We start from the raw sequence: 20550 nt of genomic DNA, 5'->3' as shown, positions 1-20550 counted from the left end.
CAAACCAAACTGATTTAACAAATCCTTTAATCTGTCAACTAACATCGAATAAACCAAACTGATTTAACAAATCCTTTAATCTATCAACTAACATCGAATAAACCAAACTGATTTAACAAATCCTTTAATCTGTCAATAAACATCGAATAAACCAAACTGATTTAACAAATCCTTTAATCTGTCAACTAACATCGAATAAACCAAACTGATTTAACAAATTCTTTAATCTATCAACTATATAAAATATATGTTCTCCTGAAGGTATACGATTAACGCTGTATTAAATGTTACATTAAAATATCCAGCTAAACATACTAAATCATTGTTTTGTATTTCATTCAACTGTTTTTCAATTTAATCTAAACATTCATGTGCTTTTTCATCACATTGTGGTAAATACACGTTAGACAAATGTAAATTGAACTTTTTTGATTTTATCAATACATGCAAAATATTACCTTTATACTCGGAGATAAATGTATTTTCTTTCCCAGATGATTTATGCAAAACTATTAGTACGCCAGATCCATGCTGTTGTACAGATAGATAGACAGAAAATAGAGATAGCATAGATTGAATGAACAATCATTTGTATTTCAGATTAGGTTGCGAATCATCAGATGTCTCGTCTGTATAATAACAAGCTTAGAGGGATTACGAACGGATCATACACCTTAGAGCTTGTTTTGTGAGAAATATAACTATTTATATATTTCTGTTATAGTTGCTTATATGTATGTATTTCTCTGTTTTCCTATATATACGGACAACACCTTACCTTCATCCAATCAAATTGAAGCCAATGTTTTAATTGAAGTGTGTACATATAAATAAATTACGCTTTCTTTGTCTTAGATTTCAAAATTGGTAAACCAGACACCACTATAGGTATGTATATATATCAAAAGCTAATGAATTAACCGTTTACGTATTATTTTCCCAGACGCTTGCTTTTAGTCATTCATGCTCATAGACAAAACATGTTATTTCAGTGGACAAAGAGAGCTTTATTAAGTTCTTTAAAGACAGCTTATTATGAAGATAAATATGTTACAAAGTAAACAATCCCAACAGCTTCGTTATGTGGAAGCAGATTTTTTGACTCTAATTTTAGTGGAACTTACAGTTACGAATATGTTGCCATGTCCATTATCCTTGACATATTTTCAATGTGTCGGGCTATAGTTAGTAACCAACTCATTAATTTCAGTTGCATGGGTAAAGCTTGGAATCCTGAACAAATACTATTAACACAGTTGCCAATAAAGAACACAACACAGTTTTAAGTTACTTGTTCGCTATTTCCTCACTTTACAATCGAAACTATTTACGAAATTCAAAGTCCAGAAAATCCGTATAATGTATGCTTTCACACATAAGACCTGTAAAGAAGATTTCTAAACCTTGGGTTTAAGTTTTTCATTCTGCAAAATTTCATTTTTATATATTTACGTCACCATAAAAAAACACAAAAAAGTCTGCATGGAAAAAAAGAAAGATTGTTATATGGAAATATATATATATATATGTGCCATAAATATAATGTACACATTTATAGATGTAGCCGACCTGAGTTACTAATGGAATTTTAGCTGTATTTGCTGAAAATAACACATATGATTTTAGTCTATGGGCCCGGCATGGCCGGGTGGTCTGACGAGCTAAAAAGTAATATATCTTGTTACACCAAGGATAACGACATTATATATGGCAGATGCATTCATATCCTGAGTTATTCCTATTTTATTTTCACTGTGCCACATTTACATGATTCATTAATGGATGTTGATTTTTATTGTGATCGTATCTAGTAGGAATATTTTTTATAAGTTATGATGCATAATTTCCAAGCAAGTTATGATTAATTTATTATTGGATAATAGATGTGATACTACATTAACGTAAAATTGAAATTCTTTACAGGCCCAATACAGGTTTTCAGTAAGAAGAGTATTTAATGACATTTTAAATAGAGTAATAATGGCATATTAAAATTAGTGTTACTGTGATGTCATATATCACCATTAAGGTAATATTTTGATCACGATTAGAATGCACGAGAAACTTCTGAAAGAGAACAACAGTTTCACAACACTTGGCCTGACATGGGCGTTGTGGTTAAAGCACTCGAACATGCTCAACCCTTTCAGCCGTGGGTAAAGGAGTAGCCCAAGAAGTGGCCAGTTGGTGCTGTTGACTAGCTGCCTTCCTTCTAGTCTATCACTGCTAAATTAGGGACGACTTGCGCAGATAGCCCTCGTGTAGATTTTCGCAAAATTAGAAAAAAACAACAACAAATAAGCCACAACAAACAAAATATGTGATCACTGCAGATTAAAAACGTGGAGGTATATTAGAGGTTGAATAACACGCCCTTTAAAAGGTATATTAGAGGTTGAATAACACGACATTTAAAAGTTCAGATTACCCTCTACCACACAATTTAAAATCATCTCTTCAAGAACCTATCCCTCAATTACACCACAAAGATGCGAAGATGTTGCTATAGTGGGACAAAACCTTGTCAATACGTTGTACATTTCTAACTAGGTTAAACATGTAATAAAATTTTCTTTATTACCCATTCAAGTCGTCTTCAAACTTTATTGTCTCAACGTGGGTTCCTCGTCATCAAATAGCTAGACACCATTCTGCGCTCACTATTTATAGAAGACATTCAAACTGATTAATTAATGGTAATATATATATTTTCTCTTAGATTTCAATGTTCTTAAGATATTAAAAACGTCCAGATTCTGAGAATTGTTGCATTTAGGAAGTTAGGAAAAGAAACCCATTGTAGAAGGCTCGGTAAATGATACGTTACCAAGAGATTATATATTCTTAAAATAGGGTAAACTGTCAAGATTATTACTTGACTGACAGAGTCGTTGCTTTTGTAATATAGTAAGTACGAACTGAATGGAAGAGAGAGAAAACGTGAGGTATGGTTGAATTGGTTTGTATTTTATAGTTAAATCATTGTGTCCTGGAGTCGTAGTCTGTGTTAATAAAATACACACTTATCAGTCTATAATGTAAAGTTACCAACCATTAAAGAAGCAACCAACTGTAATTGTACACGAATATACACGTTGAAGACAATGAAATACATGAAAACAACAAATAATATACATGTAGATTTTTTATTACACGTGTCTTCCTCCGTCTATTATCAAAATAAACTGATAATATTGTGTTTATTGGGGTAATATAACAATACTCATCATCCAAGCAGTTCCGTTATTATTACAAATCAATATTACCTGATATTAATTTCAATTCTCGATAACGGTTCACTTTCTGTAACATCCAAAGTAACTTCTACAAATTAACCTTTTCTATCATGACTGATACATGGCGTGGAAGGGATTCAAACACTAGTTATTAATAATTAAACACGGATTTGTCGATAGATGACTCTTCATCTGTTTTGTGAAGATTATAAATAATAGTTTTATGTTTATCATTTTTCATTAAATGTTAAGGTATAAGTACGAAAAGAAAAAAGTGAGCTATTAACTTTTTGTTCACTTGTAAGTAACTAAAAATGAAAGTAAAACAGATAGGATAGCATTTATTTCAATGTTTGAAAAAAGAAATATATTTACCTGTGTAACAAATTGTTCGATTAAAATATTTATGCAAGTACTATTCATCACTTTGCGAATCGGGCGCTACCTACTGGTTAGCGTGATGGGCTACAGATTGAAGGGTCCAGGGTTCGAGACGTGCTACCGTTGAATACGCGCTTTCAGGTGTATTTTTTTTTATAGAAAAGTGACAATCAGTTCCGTTATTTGGTTAAAAGAATTGTACAAAGCGTTTTGTGGCAGTGGGTGCTGCTAGCTGGCTGGCTGCCTTTCCTCTGGTTACTAGTTTAAAATTAGGGACGGCATTTCCAGAACTCTTATTTTTTAACCTAGTATTTAACCCTACGCGTGAATAAGACTCAGTTCAGATTGAATACTTTAATTTAGCAGATAAAAACTATACACACATTTTGTAGAATTATACACGGACTTTTCTCTACTTTAAAACACTTTTATTTGCGAGCTTTCGACCCTCTTAACGGAGCCTTCATCGGGCAACAATGTACTGAGCAATAAAATTCGCTAAACTGTGGAGCACTGCTTTAAAATGGGTATCTAGGCAACAGTAGTAACAATAACTGACATCTGGTATGAAAGTTATTAAACATATAGAATTATGATAAATATAGAATATAAATATATTACTTCGATATAATAAACAAAAGGAAAATACAATTATAGGTATTATATAGAGAAATAAAAATTAAATAAAGGAATTTTTAAACTTCAAATAATACATTGTTAAATTAAAGGTTTACTTTTACATCCAAACCACGACAAATAATATGCTTTATGTCTTTTATTAGTGGTGTCCATGCAGTATTGAGTAGTTGTTGGCCATTGTTTTGATTAATACCCACTGGTGGTGGTCCACTGTCTCGTGCTTGGATGGCAATAGCTTCTTTGATTTTTTCTACGTTTGGTGTTTTCTTCTCTGCCTATTATTTTTAGGTCTATTATATGGTTGTTTTCCTGAACGTGAAAAGGTATAGTTGATGTGTTTATAACACATCCTTAATATCTCTTGTGTTCTTTGAACCTTACCTGTAATGGGCGTTGTGTTTCCCCAATGTATTGTTTATTACACCCACACCGAGTGCTATAAACCACGTTATTTGTGAGGGGACTGGGAAGTGGGGATTTTACCATCGTAAGACTGTCGCGTAGTGTAGGAGGACTTGAGAAACCTACGGTGATGTTAAGCTTATTCATTATCGTACGAAGCTTTTTTTCATAGGCTTGGTATGTAAGGAAGAAATACCTTTTTCTTTTCGTTGTGATTTTCAGATTGTGGTTCATTAGTAGTTGAGACAGATAAACCATACAACACACGTTGAATCGTTTTATTTGGATAATCGTTATTCCTGAAAATCTTCTCAAGATGTTTATGTTCTTCATCTAGGTAAAACGAGGAGCATATACTTGAGGCTCTAGATTTTAGTGATTTGATAATCCCAGTTTTGACAGCTATTATATGGCATGAGTGAAAATTCAGATATTTATTTGTTTGATAAACGGTAGTGGTCAACTTCTCTAAACTCATGCCCTTGTGGAAGAGTGTTATCGACTTCAAGTTCTATGGAAAATTGTATGCTGTTAAACTAACTGTTCAGATGAGCATGAAAGGTTTCGAGCTCTTTCTTTTCATGGGTAAGATATGTTGACGATACGTTTATTTTATTAAATATTAATAAATAGAATATACTACATTAAAACAATATCCTACTTGCGTGATGCTAGTTAAACAGAATATAATATACTATAACAGTGTTCGTGTTACGTGAAGATGGTTAAACAGAATATATTGTATTAGAAATAACATCCAGACTTTCCAATTATCTACTAAATATTCAAACATCAAAAACTGAATTGAGCAGTCGTGAGAAAAAGACGATGTACTTTTTTTAATTTCTTAATAACCTTTAAATAGCGCTGCCTCATACATATGCTATTATATACTTTGATATACATTTTCATTGTCCCTTAGTGAATAGTGCTCTCAGCCTTGAATACGGAAAAGCCTGCATACTTCAAAATAAAATATCATTGATAGAAACATTCTGGAGATGTTGCAACTAGTGTTACTACACCCTCACGGTAATTTAAATAAACATGAAACATTTAACAAAAATAAAAGCATTATTTAACATATTGCCCCCAGTGGCCCTGTGATATATCTGCGAACTTATACTTCTAGAAACCGGGTTTCGATACCCATGGTGGGCAGAGCACAGATAGCCCTTTGTGTAGCTTTGTGCATAATAACAAACAACAATAACTTAACATATTATTAGGATAATATTAAAATTCAAATATTTTAGGTGAAATAATGTAGAAATATAATTTAGAAGTCAAAATTGATAGTTACAAAACAAAATAAGGACAGTTATCTTTCATAGTCAAACAGTTTAATCAATAATTATATGAGTCACATGCGACGTACTAAATACACTACACTTACTTCTACCGGGTATTAGTGTTACTTAATTTATTGTTACAACATACGTAATGTGGGTGAAGATATACTACTATTCAGAATTCTGACAAGTTTCTAAATTTCTGTAGGTTCTGGATAAGAAAGCTAGAGAGAACCAGAAGAAAATTATTTTTCACATACTTAACATGGAGAGAATAATAATAATATATACGCGCTCCTCATTATGTAAATATTATTCAGTATGGTCGTTTCTATGTTGAAATCTTTGGCATGAGATCAAACCCCATTGTAGTTAGCTTAACATGGACCAGGCAATAAGTATGTTTCACTGATAAAGAGCTCGATAAGTATGATGTTAAAAAGTCGTTAAGCTAGTGATAGTCTTGAAGTGATATAAGTTACAAGTATCTAAAAAAACACATATTCAGGAAACGTAATGCAGAGAACTGTTTCGAACTCAGAAAGCAAAGGAAAGAAACAAACTCATGTGAACTAATAAACTATTTTTATTCCCAATAATGTGCTGTGTATTCTACCAACTGGCCGGACTACAATTTTCTGTTTTCTTTTATTGGCTGCTGAGATGAAAGGCTCTTTTTTTATACTTGTCTTCACAGGACAAAGACAAAGTTCTGATTTAGTGTCGAAATTCAAACTCGGTCAAAACTTTAAAGTGCAGTGTGCCATAATTCAATTTATAGTGAAGATAACCTCTAACTCATGCCAATTTGTACAAGTATCAGGGTCAAACACATGAGAAAGTGATATGAACTTCTAACCGTTAGCATATGCATTTTTTAAATGAGTAAAATAACTAGTACATTCCGTTAACAAGAATGTCATACTACATGCAGAGCACCAGCATGAAAATTTAGAAATATTTACATGTATACATCTGATTAAAGATATATTCTAAACCAGTTATGGAAGGGTGACATTCATAACTATTTCAGCCATTACAATACAACCAGTTTCTTATAAATGATTAAATTGGCAAAATCTAGGCTCTTTTCAAACCTTTACTTATGAAAGAGCTAAGAAAAAATATTTGTAATAAGATATTTGCAATAATACTATGGTATTTTTAATCAAAGAAGGCGAAATCTTTCAAAACAGTGATGCAAACAATTCCCAGTATTTAAAAACTGTAAAACAAAGTTATATAAATAAATCGACGATATATACACAATAAAATAAATCGTTCTGCAACATGCAGCTAGCGATTAGTACTGCTACACGTGTAGTTTGTGCCAAAAAACAAAAAGACGGTATAAGCTGTTTAATTTACTGTTTTATAAATAATTTTTTAAGTACTGTTTATTATTAAACAAAATATAATGGCAGTGACATATCTTGTGCGACATACGGTACAATCATACTTGTTTCTGCGAACTTGTGTTTACATTATCTTTTTGGGTATTCAAAACATCATGCTGTAAGTTTTTATCATTACTGTACAAAGTTCTGGGTTCCCATTCTTCCCTCTCCCCTCGGAGACAATACACTATATCACATAAAGAACGCTTCAGTCTCTCCAGAAGATCGACATTAACCCAAATACCCCCTAACAAGCTTAGAGATCCCTGATCTCTTTTCAAATATTCCAGTCAATATCATAAAGAATATTCAATGTTAAACTGGTACACAATTAAAAACATGCTATTTAGGCCTATCTATGGCCTTAAAAAAGTTGACGACTCTACATGTTTCGACGTTACAACTCCTGAGGATGACGTTGTAACGTTGAAACATGTAGAGTCGTCAACTTTTTGAAGGCCATAGATAGGCCTAAATAAAATGTTTTTAATTGTGTACCAGTTTAACGTTAAATATTATTTATGTTTTTAACTTGATATACAAGTGCCAAAATACTATAATTCCAGTCAATGTTTCTCCAACTAACTGAAAAGAGCTTGCTAAATGACACCTCCCTGATGGACCACACCAATCTCAACACAGACTCCATTATGGAGCTTGCCACCACCTACTTTAAATACCAAGACAGTTTCTTTGAACAAATAGTATGGGCTCACCTTCTGACCAGTATCTACATGGAAACTTTTGGAAAAACTAAAGTGTTTTCGACTACAATCTAACCACTTTCTTTTTACAGGAGATATGTTAATGACAAATTTATTACCTGGCCACATTGAATTCCTTAAACACAAGCTCCTTTCACATATGAACTACATCAAGAGCAATATAAAGTTCACCAGGGAAGTAAAATGAAACAACAGAAGTCCTTTTATGGATAAGATAAGTAATACTCAGGTGCACACCCTCAGTATAGGTGCAAAATTTCAGGTGTCTAGGCTCTTCTCCCTTGGAGCTATGACATTGATGTAGATATTTTGTATAAGAAGTGAGTATTCTAGATAACCTTAACTAACTTATATAAAGTTAACGTAAGAACTGTCACTTTATATTTCACATTTTTTTAAACATGTTCTGTAACCAACTATTGTAGGAGTATGTATGATAATACTCACCTTAAACAAAATAACCTGGTGTAGATCAAGTTGAGTTCCCATACAAATAAAACCGCCGTCAAAGTCTTATCTGTAAAACGCAAGCGAAAATCAAAATACATGAAGGGGAGCATTACACATAGAAGCTTCACAAATTAATTATGACACTCAAGAAAAATCATTTCGTTCATTTATTTAAAATAATTATCAAGCTGAATAATTTTTCGTTGTGGGTGCAAAGCTAGATGAATATAAGAGAAATAACAAAGGTGAAGGAATACCATTTACGATACAGTAAATGTTCCAACAAAAGTGAAGGAATACCATTTACGATACAGTAAATGTTCCTTTCCTTTGTTAAAATGAGCTTATTCAATGAGCGTATTCAAGTCTAATATAATTACGACAAATTATTTCAGACTTCATTGACTGGCACTGATACAGAAGAAGACTGAATAAAATTGTTCATTGTCTTTTGATGTAGGACTACAGGCTCAAAAATTGTTTGGGTGTCTACGAATTTTCAACTACTAAACATTCGATTACATTTTAAATTTCTGTTTGGTAGATATTATTCTTTAGTAGATCTAGAGTATGTAACATCCTGGAACTTTAAAAATTACTAACCATATGGTAGAATAACTGTTCTGGACCAGAGTTTCAATTCTGTAAAGACTAAATTTCAGTAATTTTTTCACTGTAGAATTATTAAATATTTTTACTGTTTTTTTACCAATATTGCCCTCTTTCGGTTTTAAAGTCGATTATCAAGAATAGAAAATGGATTTTGAATATGGAAACATCAAATGGTGATCCTATGCTTCCTGTTACTTATAACTTCAAAGTGAAAAGGTGTTTCAAGTGCAATAAATATAGTCAATGTGGATGTGACCACAATGACATGTCCACTGAAAAAGTGCAACGAAAGTCTCTATAAAAGAATAGAAAGAAAAGTAAAAGTGAAAAGGAGGGAGCTTTTTGAGAAACAGAAAAAGCTGCTGTGTATTGAATGTTGAAGATGAGTATTTAGATATTAATACCATTTGATAACACATTTTGTAGAAGTCGTCCTGTGTCTGTTACTGTTCTTAGTTAAATACTTCTGATTGCGTTTTCTTCGCTGAAATATCTACATTTTCGGAGAAGTTTATATCAAAAATAGCAATTGACCCTCGTTAAAATAGGTCAACTTTGACAACTGGAAATTTTATCAAAAATAAGTATCAGTTTTTGTACTTTATCGGCCCAAGTTTAACTAATACAACAATCGAAAGATAAAAATTATTACTACAGGATCTGCTGATGTGAAGATTTATCTCCATATTCTAGGCCAAGTTAAGTCACAAATTGAGGGTTAAAATAACAACTTTGGGACAAATTAAAAAAGTGAATCACGCAGCCACGCGGTCCTATTTAAATGATATAGATTTAATTTTGAACATTATAAATCTCAAAATCAACATTTAAGGTCATATTATTATCGATAATCCCAAGAAACTGTAATTTTCTATATTATTTTCACATTTTACACACATGAGCAAATGTAGCATGAAAAATAAAACTAGTCTTCAATTCTATGTATAAACTGGGTATAGTTTCAGCACCTGAAGAGTTGTAGTGTGCTTGTACCAGCATATTCAATCTTCTTACACGAACATAATCTTATAACTTACGGATAGTTATAACTAATTCATGGAATTTAGAAACCATTCCTTTCTTTCTGCGTTTGCTATTGTGCTTTCAACCATGATAATATAAAGTAGTATTCAAAGCTTTTATATTTCAAATTCTCTTCCTGATACTCTGAATTTTGAAAATTCAAAAAGATGAAAAACGACAATGTCTAACTAATTGCCCTGTTTACATAACCTACGGTATATTCTAACCTCATATGAAATATCAGCACGTTTAATTTCAACAATGTGTCTTATTTTCTATGTACATATCTCAAAATTTTAAATTGTAATTCCAGCAAAAGAACACTGATGGGAGATCGTGTTCTTGGTTGTATGAGATAAAAATGATTTCCATATTTACGGATCTGGTCTCATAGCTTAAAAAGAACAAAACAGCAATATTTCGTAGACTGAATGAAAAAAAACAACAACTTAATTGTTTTATTTTTTGCTGGGAGGGGGGCAATAGATTATCTTTAATTGTTTTATTGAAAAGAAGTAACCAGAATAACGTATATAGAATGTCTGGAAAATCACTTACTAAAGCTTCTGAATAACACATTATGTTGTAAATACTAGAATCAAGTTGAATGTGTAATCTTAAATAAACTAATGTCTACAGATAATAGATTTCAAATGTAAAGTTGACAACTTAGTGTTGATTTGGATTAAAATCAATATGTTTAACGATAACATGACATTAATAATCTCGAAGATGCCCATATCTTGTATTTTATCGTTTCTTAATTAATTACAAAATACTTACGTTTGTTTAGTAATAACTGAAGGTCTAACCGGTAAACATGATTGTAAGACGATGTTTCAGTATATTTAAGTATTTCTTCATGAGTTGTTTTAAGGAATTAAGAATATAATTCAATATTTTCGCAAGACATTTTCAACGACGTTCAGAATTGCCCCAACAAATTTTCCATCTGTCAGTGCAAACATGTTATTCTAATTGCAGTCTGCGTGGAATCCTTACTATGTCGTTTTAACATGTGAAAGAATTGAGAAATATATGAATTCTGACGCAAAGGCAAACATGTCATATTTTGGAAAATATAAAACAACCACTAATATTAGTTTAACATATACCTCATTTCAAAATAATTTTAGATAAGCAACACATTTACAGAACATGCACGTTGTCTATTACTAGTGCTATCTGACGCATATATTTTGACAATTTTAAATTATTAGTTTCACCATACTTTAATCATAAACTGTGCATAGAAATAAAATATAAATTGATTTCAAAGGGAATTAATCATCAATTAATTTATCAAATGGTAAAATAAAACTAAATACTGAAATGTGGCAGATATTTGTATTATTCTCCTAACTCATTGGATTACTTGCTCAGCAGTCTCCTTACGTGGCCTTCCAGTGGATCAGCGATGAGTCTGATGGCTTATGATGCTATAACCCGAGCTTTGATAGCACAGATATTGTTTGTTTGTTTTGAATTTCGCGCAAAGCTACACGAGGGCTATCTGCGCTAGCCGTCTCTAATTTAGCAGTGTAAGACTAGAGGGAAGGCTGCTAGTCATCACCACCCACCGCCAACTCTTAGGCTACTCTTTTACCAACGAATAGTGGGACTTCCCATGACATTATAACGCCCCCACGGCTGAAAGGGCGAGCATATTTAGTGTGATGGGGATTCGAGCTCGCGACCCTCAGATTGCGAGTCGAGCGCCATGCCGGACCAGCACAGATATCCCGTTATGTAGCTTTGCGCTTAACAACAAAAATATTCATTACGTAAAAACCATACTTAAATAAATGTCAAAACGAAAAAGAAATTCTTCTAAATATTAGCTGAACTAAACTATACCTCATAATAAAAACCTATATTTCCTAATAATAAACTGTATAATTCTGTACAAACTGAAGCAAAATAAAAAAAAACAACATCTGAACAATAAAACATATTTTATGGATGTATGCACATTTGTTTTCTCATAACTTCTAAAATAATTGGTTTGATTTTTTTTTACTGATATGAAGATCATTGAATTGCCTTAAAGATAATACTTCACAATAAATATAAAATATCGTTTTTGTGGTATGCAAGTCTGTTGATAGACGGCAGCACGTACAGCAACAAATGGCAAATAAAGATTTACTCACTTTTTTTTTAAGACAGTAGAGCGACCGTTATAATGGCTGGAGACGGCTTGAATGGGTAATGAAGAAAAACTTTAACATAAGTTTAACATAACAGCAAATGTATAACGTTTCAACAAGGTTTTGTCATCATCATGGTTAGTTTGAGTTAACGTTCTATAAATCGTTGACCGCGAAAGTACATCTGATCAATCGAATTCAGTCAAGTTTAAAATGATCGAATTCCTAGAGTTTAAGTCTTCTGGTTTCTTATGTTTGTCTTTAATAAAGAAATTTATAATTTCCATTAAAGCTATTGAAAATAACAGGTGAACCTCAGAGTGCTTTCTTTGGCAGCGACAGACAGAAACATTCTTCTCCATATTAAAAGGTCGTTAATTCAAATCAGATCTGTTTACAGTGCTCTAACAATATAATTACATAGTAATACAAAGGGTAAGGTTAATTTAACATTGTAACTTTAAGATACAGATCATTTATTAAGACGTAGCTAACAAATCTGAACGATTTCAACGAAAACAAGACACTCTGTTGTTGTTGTTGTGACGCAACCAGCTGTCTTTGATTTTGGCAAGTACTCAAAATAGATAAATTCAGAAATAAAAACAGTGTAAATGTTACTCAAGCGTTTTCTTCAGTATGTTGTAAAATTAAGCATAACTCCAAATATGAAACCAAGAGTTACAGTCCTAAATCATTTTTAGCGTATACAACATATGATATTTAAAACTCAAATAAAAATCTGTATCATTTATTGCATCAATATTGTTCGTTTTAACCGTTCTAGGAAAGTAAGTAATCAATATAAAAAATGAAATATCGAAAAATAACAACACTTGTTTATATATAAATGTAATTTAAAACTTATTTTCGGATTAATATTATTCGAGTAATGCAAAAAAACAAAAAACAACAACAACAACCAAAAAGAACAGATACCATGTAATTTAAAATATTCATATTTGAAAATGCCTTATATAATACGGATAAAAATTAGAATGGCTCAGTATAAAAAAATACACAAATATAAAACTACTTTCACCATTTTTGCTCTGCATCTTCAGATACAGCTACAAAATTACATCACATAATAGAAATATTGCCAGGATCACACGAAACAATACACATGCACATCATTTCTGTGATACTTATTAAAACTAGGTTTAAAACCTTCACTGAACAACACGTTTTAAATTTTTCTCTAATTTACATCTTTATTCTTTAGATTCGCTGGAATATTTTTGCTATGTATTCAAAAACAAAAGGTGACTAGCTATTATTTGTTCATTCTAATGTGTCTCTCTGATTTTGTCAAGTTAGTTCTCACTTTTTTAGGTCCACGCAGTTTTATCAAATCTCGGATATTCTTATGTACAAAAGAAGAAATATTTTACTTTGATTTTGTGACAAATTTTATGACAAATAAGTTCAAGTTAAAAAAGTTAAACTTTTAATACCACATTTTCGCAATGATGCCAATTACGCATGGAAAAATAAGTAAACATAAAGCCATATTATCGTAAAGTTAAAAGATGTTTTATTATATCTGGAGAAATGTTTGATAATATCTACAATTTCAGGAAGATGTTCGTATAATTCCCCTGCAAAACAGTTCTCAATCCGCTTAGTTTCAAACATAACACATTCGCAGTTACTACAATCCAATCTAACATTGGATATGGGGTGTATAGAATGGTTATGTATAAGTGGGATTGAACTCATGATCAGACAGAGAACTGACATTTGTAGAAGTCCTTTAAACCAATGCTACAAGATGAATGTTTGATTTCTCAAACTAAAATTATGCATCGTCTTAATTAACTCTATTATCTTGCGTTCATGTTAGTGTATGTTTTTAACTCTACGCTTTCAACCATTCCAGCTTCTAACCCTAATAAAGTATTTGAATGAATAATAATTACATTCCATATTTCAGAATAAAAATTATTTAAAAGAGCTATTATCAACAGAACTGTAATTTAGTAAAAAAGAAGATAAATACTTTAATCATAGTACAGTCATATCAAACGATATTTTTACAAGTCATATTCTTATTAAAAATAAATCGACCCATAGTATGTATTATTAGTTGAATTAGAATGTTTCTTTATCTTATGGTAATAACTGGTGTTGTTTCATACATTTTCAGTGAAGCAGAAGCGGGGAATCTATGATAGATATGTTTTTTGTTATGATAACTAAATAAAAATGTTATAATCAGATCAAATCAGAATCTAGAGTAAGTGCCATATAAAATCAAATACACAACTTACACGCGTGTGCTGGATTTGATGGTTTCTCTATATTGGTGCTCCTTCAACTCTAGTAGATTTCAAGATAAAATTTTACGTATCCAAAAATATCAAAATTATGTTAAAAGTGGTTAGAAGTTTTGTTAAGAATGTTTAGAACTTCTACCAATAGCGTTTAGAAGTTTTGTTCACAGTAATTAAAACTTCTGCCAAAAGTGTTTAGAAGTTTTGTTAAGAGTGTTTAAAACTTCTACCTACCGGTGTTTAAAGGTTTTGTTAACAGTATTTAGAACTTCTGCTAACAGTATTTAGTAGTTTTATTAAGAGTGTTTCAAACTTCTACCTAACGGTGTTTAGAAGTTTTGTTAACAGTATTTAGAACTTCTGTTAACAATTAAATTAACTATTAAAGAAACCTTTAAGAATAATTCCACACATTATCTTTGGTTTTTTGATTAAATCAAATTAGAGTCACTGAATGAAAAGGTCAATTTAGTAAATACTAGCGTTAAAACTAGTTTATTTAATAAAAAATCTGAATTATAGTTTCTTTCCAGAATTTCCGCTTTATTGGATTAAGTAAAGGTGAAGAGCAGGGATGTCCTTGGGGCCAAATAACACTATATTTAAAACAAATGTAAGAAAAGTCAAATATTACTCGTAATTCCCAACTAAGGGCTTAGAACGAACTTTCAAATTATACAAATTTGATGCCTCTTTAGAATCATCTTAAAATGTCAACTTACAAAGAAGAGAGAAAGTAAATCCTAAAGCTGCTCTGTTGTTTTTACTAGTTTGTGACAGTGATTACGAAAATGAAGCAAATGATGACAGTTTGCCTAAAGCATTGACAGAACATTTTCAAAAATGGTATTCATCAAATATTCTGTGCTTTTTTTTTAATCTAGGTTAGTTTTGTATGGATGCTAGACTATAACTTCCTTACCTCGAACTAGGATTCTAAAATAAGACTAATAAATACATATACTAATTGTCATTCTAATCTGCCTTCTTCAACATAAAATATGATTCACCAAACAAAACTGATGTTTCGCTATTCAGTCCGCGCAAGTGTTGCAACAGATATGTTCTTTACTGTATACTTTTAATGCGGAAGTCAAAACGTTAAGCATTCACTATGTATTAAACTTTATACCCATGATTACTACCTTGTGATAATATATGATAATGTGCTAAAACCACATTTCAGAGATTTACATCTTACTATTTTGCAGTTGAGTTCTACAATAAAACTAAAACAATAAAATATTATCAGTAAACGATTGAAATGTCGACCCATATTAGACATCAAATAATTAAATGACCACAGTTTTAACCATTTTTTTATTGACTTTTGATTATTTACTAATACATTTTGTGTGGTAAGCTTGCCAGTAGTACTGTAATAGATTTGGGTTAACTAAGTTAAAACAAATAACTGAATTTAACAACGTATAGACCCTTCCCACATTTATCTTGGCAAATTGAGGAAGACTTGAGTGTATTCCTTTCATGGGGAATAGAAATGGTTAGGGAACAGTATGGGATGTAATGCTCCCTAATAAGATGATGCGCAGTGCAGTATGAAAGGACCAAGGACAAAATTACAAGTCATTGAACATTTTCATATAATAACTTTGGCTTTGGTACGTGGCAGATACGTAAGTGTACGTGATGTTAACTTAAACGGTATTAAAAGTAAAGCTCATTAAAGCGAGTCGTTTCATGCTAGATTGTATGCTGTTTTGAACTTTGTAAGTGTTCACTTGAACTAAATTATAATATTAACCTTAAAGTGACACTTCCGTAAATAAATAAAGAATTCGAACTATATACTTACTACTTATAAAATTCTTATCCAGATTGTCAGGAACGTGCTAATTATACACCTACAATGAAATCTTCTAGATGCTCTGGAAAATATCTGATTGCTAAAAAACAAGAACAGAAAATGCGCGACACTATTTGGGCTTCTCGAGATATCTTCTAGCAGTATTTAACAGCACAAGCTCGCTGCGAACAAACGCTCACCTTCGTTATGCTAGCAACAAGAGATACAACTAAAACCCGCCCTATACCACTCACGTGACTCGTGTGCGCGCGTAACGGCACTCGCTTATGTGCGTGAATGAAATGATACGTATATTGAAAAACCGGAAGCAACTAAACAAGTTTCCGTTATTACAACACATATCTTTCCACACTCAATAAATAAACAAACATCTAATAATCCGATCGTTATTTCAAATTAAATAATAAGTTCATTGTAGCTTTTAGAAAATAAAAACAATGCATAAACTGCACTAAGCACTGAAATAGAAAGCACAGGCTGAGAAGTACTAGATTGCAAGACATTTTCTTATAAGTTATGATAAATTTTAATGGAGGGGTGATCTTGTTTATAGTTGTAATCCTCAGCTAGAGGTAGTATTGATCTTGTTACTTAGTAGGCACTGATCTTGTTCATAGCTATAGTCTTCAGCTACAGGTGGTATTGACCTTGTTACTTAGTAGGATGTGATCTTGTTCGTAGCTGCAGTCTTCAGCTAGAGGTGGTACTGACCTTGTTACGTAGTAGGAGATGATCTTGTTTGGAGCTATAGTTCTCAGCTAGAGGTGGTATTGACCTTGTTACTTGGTAGGCGCTGATCTTGTTCATAGCTATAGTCTCCAGCTTGAAATGGGGTTGACTTTGTTACTTTGTAGGCGCTGATCTTGTTCATAGCTATAGTCTTCCGCTACAGGTGGTATTGTACCTTGTTCGTACCTGCAGTCTTCAGCTAGAGGTGGTATTGACCTTGTTACTTAGTAGGAGATGATCTTGTTCGGAGCTATAGTTTTCAGCTACAGGTGGTATTGACTTTGTTACTTAGTAGGATATGATCTTGTTCGTAGCTGCAGTCTTCAGCTACAGGTGGTATTGACCTTGTTACTTAGTAGGAGATGATCTTGTTCGGAGCTATACTTCTCAGCTACAGGTGGTATTGACCATGTTATTTGGTAGGCGCTGATCTTGTTCATAGCTATAGTCTTCAGCTTGAAATGAGGTTGACTTTGTTACTTGGTAAATGCTGATCTTGTCTGTAGCTATATTTCTCAGCTAGAGGTGACATTGACCTTGTTACTTGGTAAGAAATGATCTTGTTCATAGCTATAGTCTTTAGCTAGAGGTAACATTGATCTTGTCACTTGGTTTGTTCAGTAGACTTTAAGGAAGATATCCTGATTTCATTTTTAGAAGATATGACACCCTAAACATTTTAAGGTCTTTTTAAATACAAATCATCCTAGTACTTTCTTTTTTTGAGCCATTAAATCATACAGCTGTCACGTGAAAGTAATTTTATTTAGTAATATGTTGTAAGAAACTTTGTAACACATCATTTTCTGTTTTAGCATAAAAACATCCATGAGGTTTTGAACTTTTATGAGCTTTATTAAGCCTTCTATGCAGATGTAAGTAATTAAACCGTTATTGAAAGAAGATGACTGCCAGTTAACAAAAGCTAACCTCAAACATACTGCATATAATTTGGCCAAAAATTTATATTCTGCTTGGCAATGTTGACAGTTATGTATACCTTCTGCATTGAAGTATTACTTCAATTTAATATAAAATTAGTAAAGACTGTGATGAGGGAAATTCCAGGTTTGCCGCTCAGTTTTATTCAAATATCACTTTGTTCACATTTACCTTGTACAGTCTTGGCCGAAATATTTGTATATTTTGTAACAAATAGGATATTTATTACTAAGATGGAATACAAATACAATTAGCGCTGTCAAACTGAAAAATTCATGTTATATCAATCATCTAGATATGTAATTTGTATATGAGACAGGTTCTATGGATATCATGAGAGATTTATTAGAACAGCAAACAATTTTTTCAGACAACTGAAGAAAGATGTGCAAGTCAGCATTTCAGAAAATATAATATCAAGTTAATATAAGTAGCGTCTGTTGCCTTAAATCACTCCATATTAAACATTCAGTACTTGGTTTGTCCTCTTTATACTTTAATAACCTCCGTGATGCGACGTAGCATACTGTCGATGAGGTTATTGATGTAATTAACCTGATTTCATCTCATCTTCTCACGAAAAGACGCTGGAACTTAGCTACAGTAGCTGCCTTAGGGTCGTGGTTAGCAATTTTTCGGCTCGGTTCTACCCAACAGTTCTCAATGGGATTACAATCTGGAGACTTTGTTGGCCATGGCAATCTTGTAACGATCTCCTGGTCGAGATAATCTTGTAGAATACTCACACGGTAGGCAGTGACATTGTCATCCTGGAACACAGAGTTATTGCCAAATCTTGCCCTAACATATGAGAGAAATCTTGTCTCCGTTTGGTGCCTGAAGGAGGCGCCATTGACGTTTCTCAGGAGGATATGAATAGAGTTTTTTCCGCCATGATGAATAGCTGTCCAAACATGTACTGCACCACCTATTGTGTGTTCACTGTGGGAAAGACAGTCTTCCCTCATATGTTCTTCAGGCAAACGACGAACACGAATCCTACCATCAGCTTTAACAAGCCCGAAACAGGACTCATCTGAAAATATGACATGTCGTAAGTGTCCTAACTCTACACCAAGTACAGAGAAATTGTCTTCACAAATCTTTGACCAGTTTCGAAAAAGATTATAGCAAAACACACCCTTTTATAGAAAGCAGGTATGTATTTTTTTTGACGAACAAATGCTCAAAACAACTTATACAGACCAGAATAACAACTCGTACATGTTTGTCCGATCATACGCTACCTTTTTTGTAACTGCCCGGGCATTTATTCAATAATTACTCCATGCATGTAGACAGTAACATCAACACAGAACAGTATGCTAACATTTTCGCTAAGACTGTAGTATTTTAGGCAGAGGTTTATTTTGAAGTAAAATTCAGCATATTGTTAATAAAAAGTTTGATTATATTAGCTTTCTGGTCAAAGTAGACAGTGTGTTAGAAAGGGAGTTGCTTACATCTCTATATTATCATTTTTTACATGGTAATATGACCCGCTGCTATAACATGACAATATAGCAAATTTGCTGACTGTGTGTATGAAAATGATAAACTACAGAGTAACGTGAAATTATTTAATTCCTTTTATACAAACAAATTGATTTGATTCCTTCTGTATAAGTTAGCTTAATATTGCTGAAATTTCTTGTAAATCACAATTTGCCTATGTTTACAAATGATGTTTAGAGGTGAAAATAGATTTTGTATACAATATTTTCATTCACATTTTCTGGCTGGTTGATAATATAGGCATCTGGCAAGCGGAAAAGATGATTGCAAAATGTAGTGGTAGAAACTTGAAATCTATAAAATGTTTAGTTTTGATTTTATTGTAAATATAAAAAATGGGTGGTAAGTCTGATTTTGCGTCAGGCATCACACTGAAAGAAAGTGCCACAGAAAAAAACTAATGTCACGTTTTGACTTTACAACATACACGAAAATGTTAAGGAAGGTTTTCTTTAACATAATATTAACTGAAAACGTTTTCTTAAAGTGTGTTAAATGAATCTTGAAAGATGAACTCTTTTTTTTTTTAAGGCTCATCTCCTCCACTAATAATAGATGCTGATCTTGTTCGAAGCTCTAGTTCTCAGCTAGACATAATATTGATGGGTGGCGATCGCACTTGAAGTTGTAATTCTCCATTAGTCATAGTATTGATAATGTTACTTGGTATGTGTGCCGATATTGCTTGTCGCTAGGTCTTCCTCAGCTGGTCAGTGTTTACACTGTGGTATCTCATGTGGCCTGATCTTGAATGAGTATATAGTTTTCAGTTGGTCTTGGTTTATTTTATGGTAACTTCGTATTTCAATGAAAAACAACAATAATTAAAACAGATTTCATTTTTATCAATTGGAACTTTACTCAAAGGGAAATTATTTAGAATAGATGCATTTAAAACTACATCATACAGTAGAGATTACAAAATAAGGCAAGCTATCACAAAGGTAGGTAAT

General features: G+C 32.2%; 1 long non-coding RNA gene across 1 annotated transcript; it reads right to left on the bottom strand.

Annotated features, from left to right (window-relative positions):
• Nucleotides 1-2417: 2417 nt before the first annotated feature.
• On the bottom strand, nucleotides 2418-16548 carry LOC106472923. Its single transcript, XR_002613561.1, has 3 exons — nucleotides 16400-16548; nucleotides 8520-8589; nucleotides 2418-2660 (listed from the first exon to the last, which is right to left on the bottom strand). It is a non-coding gene; the product is annotated as an uncharacterized LOC106472923 (long non-coding RNA).
• Nucleotides 16549-20550: the final 4002 nt, after the last annotated feature.

Source organism: Limulus polyphemus, unplaced genomic scaffold, assembly GCF_000517525.1.
Source record: "Limulus polyphemus unplaced genomic scaffold, Limulus_polyphemus-2.1.2 Scaffold5737, whole genome shotgun sequence".
NCBI lineage: Eukaryota > Metazoa > Arthropoda > Merostomata > Xiphosura > Limulidae > Limulus > Limulus polyphemus.
Note: the sequence above shows the minus strand (reverse complement) of the source record. Positions and strands in the feature narration are given on the sequence as shown.